We start from the raw sequence: 4,453 nt of genomic DNA, 5'->3' as shown, positions 1-4,453 counted from the left end.
ATAGGAGGGTCTTAAGTTAACACTTGACAACACACTTGAGAAAAGAAAGGCATTGGATTTCTTTGGCAGTGACAGAGAGGACCATATTCACAGCTCCATCTACAGAAACATGACAGAGACAGAGAGGAGACTGAAGTAATAACCGACCGATGCGAATTGATCGGTCACTCAAACTCAGCAGTTCCTTCTGCAGGAGGAAGGAGTAGACTGGGATCAGAAGGAAGAGGACAATGATCAAGACCAGGGAGCAGAGGAAGAGTGGTAACGAGTAAGAACACGAGATATACTGCGGGACTCTCTTCTACAGTACAAGATGAACAATCCTCCTCTCTCAAAAACACTGTCTAGGATTCTTACTCTTCTTTGATCACCAGGTCTTTACATGAGCAAGTCCTCGACGTCATTTTAAGGGCCACGACTGTAACAAGGAATTATCTCTCTCGGTGATCGACGAAACGCTATCAAAGGTCGCCGGTTCCAAGTTCCACAAAAAAAGAGGACCGGCCTATCGCAAGATCTGTGACCTGCTCGAGCATCTTGCCATTAAGGATACAAAATAGCTATTGATTGACGATAGCCTTTTATGCTGATTAAATCTTATTTCACCACTTTCACACGAGGTTTAGTTTCCAATATACCTCCAAAAATTTGTTATAAAACCAAAATTTGCATTCGGTAATACGGGGCTGTAGTTGTTCAGCCGCTAACTTTATTATTTTTAACTAGATGTCTGATGTGTCTTCTACAACCAGTTAATCTGAATCTCACACCATGGCACTCTCATTGTAAACATCTGAAGGAAATAGCGGAAAATATAACCATAAAGCGAATACACTTCAATCCATAATCTGCACTTGAGTTAATTATTTTCCTTTTTGTTTTCTTACACAATTATTGCATGCTAATTCGGTCAAAGCAGTATCTATTCACGTCATGAAGACAGAAATAGCCTGAACGAAAAAGAATTACTGGATCACATAATTTCTTCCACTAAGAGATCAAAGAATAATTTGTAAAAAAAAAAAAAAATATTTTCACTTAAGGATCAGCTAAATCACTTTTCACTAAAGTATAAAAAATATTTGAAATTGTAAAATGCCGGGTCCCAAGATTGGAATATGGCTACAATAACAGAGCGACGAGAAATATTATAAGCTCTTTTATTTTCTTTTGATATTTCATAAGCACCTCTCACAATCACGTTTATTGGAACACTTTCCTTTCTTCTCTAGCTAAGGTGACAGTATAATAACAACGTGTTATCAGAAGTGCCCTTGTGACGGGAAGCGACAGAAAATATCATGATCACAAGTAGGGGTAAGTGGTGTGTTTGTCCCTCCCCAGGCACTACTAATCGCACTGGCTTTTACAAACAGAGAGAGAGAGAGAGAGAGAGAGAGAGAGAGAGAGAGAGAGAGAGAGAGAGAGAGAGAGAGAGACTTTATCCGGCGTTTAACAACTGGATAAGCAAATGGCTTGTACACTCACTATCTTTTCGCGTGGATGTGGCATGAGGGGGATTATTGCGAGGTGTGTTTGATTGTCAGTGTAGGTGTGTGAAGTGTGTCTGTGTTATGTATGTATGTGGAAGTGGTGGTGGTCGTGGTGACGGTGGTGGTGTTGGTGGTGGAGGAGGAGGAGGAGGAGGAGTATAGTAAATGATCACTGCACGGGAACCACTCCACAACTGTCGCCAGTACCTCGCCTTCTCACAGACATTCACTCCCGGCCTGCTCGCGCGTTCTCTCTCTCTCTCTCTCTCTCTCTCTCTCTCGACGAGTGTGTGTTTATTTCTCCTCCAGCCGCACTCTTGCCTGCACCTTCATACAACACTCCCACTTTAAAAAAAAAAGATGCTCTCTCTCTCTCTCTCTCTCTCTCTCTCTCTCTCTCTCTCTCTCTCTCTCTCTCTCTCATACCCATATAACCTTTGACCTGATTCTTGTCGGCCCTCCCTTGTTCACCAAGGTGCCGTCACGCCCACCCGAAAACACAGACGACCGGTCGCTTTCAACTCATCCAAAAGAGGTCCCCTCTCCAAGCCAACAAAAGAAAAGTAATGCCTTCTCGACTACAGATAATTTCTATTATTTACTAGGAAAAAACCAACCAACACGCCATGGACCAATAAAACAGAACTGAAAAAAATCTAAAGCCACCAACGGACTTAAAAAGACATTAAAGAATTTTCTCAGAAATGTTTTTACGGTGATTTAGTATTACTTTTTTTTTGGGGGGGGGGGATTGGACACTCAAAGTAATTATAAATCTCAAGTCCATAACGTTCCCAAAATAAACAAACAAGAAAATATAAAGACTGAACCTGAGGATTGATGAAAAGTAACAACTTGCAATCGAAATAAATCAACAAATAAATAAAAGAAATATCTAGATTTTTCTTTCCAGTGTTCTTTTCAGTTTATAATGATGTCAATACTGTATAGTTCATCTAACTCTATAAAGCGTCAGAAATGGGATTGTAATGTTTCTAACTGACTATTTACCTCTCTCCAGTCACACGTTTTGCAAGACTAGCGGAATAGGCATCTTATCTGGCATCTGTTTAGTGAAAGGAACAAAATTATTTCACATTAGTAAAAAAGAAAAAAAAAAAAAAACACCAGAGTTTATAAGCTTGGAAAATACAAAATTTGTTCTAACGTATGTGACATGAGTGACATATTATACTGTTAAAATGCTGTGCAGTACTTGATTCCCTACGAACGTTTATGAAGATATTCTGAAAAATTATGAAGTAGGGATATAGCTTAACGCAGAATAGACGACGAAGCAAATCGATGGATATGGCGGTAAGAAAGGAAGCTAGATGTTTAGCTGAATAGTAAAAGTGAAAACAAGTAAATTATAATTGAGCAATGATTAGATTTTTTTACTAAAATGTAATAAAAACTAATAATAACAAGTAATTACTAATAATGATATAATGAGAAGCTGGAAATATGGGCTATGTCTTAATCACAAAACTTCGAAATGTCTATGAGCAGTATGCAAAACTAACCTGATATTATTAACATTATCATTATTATTATTATCATTATCAATATTATTATTATTACCCAAGCTAAAACACTGGTTGGAAATGCAGAATGCTACAACCCCAAGGGCTCTAACAGGTTAAGTAATTCAGAAAGGAAAGGGAATAGCAAATAAACTATATAAAAGTAATGAATAAAAAATCTGAAATATTTTAAGATCAGTAACAACGTTGAAATAGATCAGTCATATGAAATATAAAACAAGACTCACGTCAACCTATTCAACAGAAAAGTTTTTAAAAAAAATTGAACTTATTGCCGTTCCACTGAACCGGTTCAACTGTCTGATTAAGAAGATCATTCCATAATCAGAATGCAGTGTTGTATTGGGCCTTATCAAGGAAATTGATTGGCTGTTAGACCTAGCTGCGTAGAGGATAGTACAGTCTGAGTAAATGGATGATCTAAATTATGAAAAATCTTATGTAACATTCACGAAGAAGTAACTGAATCGACAGAACCAGAGATTAATTGCCAGATCAGGAAAAAGAAATATGATAGACCGTAAGTTCCTATTAAGCAAATGAAGATGAGAGTAAGGAGCTGAAGAGCTGACGGCAGGAGAATATTACTCGAAATACGGTAGAATGAATGAAAACATTTCCCAAGACTAGACTAATCATCGAAAATCTTTAAAAAAAAATCTTAATAAGCCATTTATTTGTGTAATTGTAGAAGAAAAAAGCCAAATATACTTCTCAAAAGTCAGTTTGAAATGAATAATCACTCATACAATTTAAAATGAATTGTATGTGCAGTAGTAACAGAGACATCGCCAATGCAAAGATTTGGATGTTGAGGGGCTACTGTCTTCGATCTACATACATTTTTAGAGGGAATAGTTGTGGTATGGATACATGCAAAGAAATAAAAGCTCTTAAAGGTTGAGTAATGAAGAGCGAAGCCAAGCGAAAAAAAATGAAAGAGATGGTTCGAAGTACGGTTGGCCATATAACAGTATATACGGTAAAAGATAAGAGAATCCAAAACAAATATAAATGCTAAAAATAAGTGTGAAGAAGTATTTTACGAGTAAAAGAGGTGGTAATGGAAGCAAATAGGTAAAGATGGATTAATAAGGAAAACAATCTTAATTCAATAAAAAAAAAAAAAATGAAAAAATACGGTTTAAAGACAATAGTTCGACATCGATACAATGATTATCTTGAAGCTGTTGAAACGATAAACCATTGATAGTTTTAAATGGTGAAAGATTAGATACATTAAAGAAACTGGAGGAGTTTGCAAACCTTAAAAAGCAGATAAAGCTTAAAGGAAATGATAGTAAGAATAAGGTTATAAGGTATATCGATGTCCAAAAATTGAACCAACAATTGTTTATATCACGAAAGCTTCATAGATATATTTTGGATTAAAAATAACAGAAACTGGCGCGA

Source organism: Palaemon carinicauda, chromosome 8 (genome assembly GCF_036898095.1).
Source record: "Palaemon carinicauda isolate YSFRI2023 chromosome 8, ASM3689809v2, whole genome shotgun sequence".
Taxonomy (NCBI): Eukaryota; Metazoa; Arthropoda; class Malacostraca; order Decapoda; family Palaemonidae; genus Palaemon; species Palaemon carinicauda.
This window is presented reverse-complemented; position numbering follows the sequence as displayed.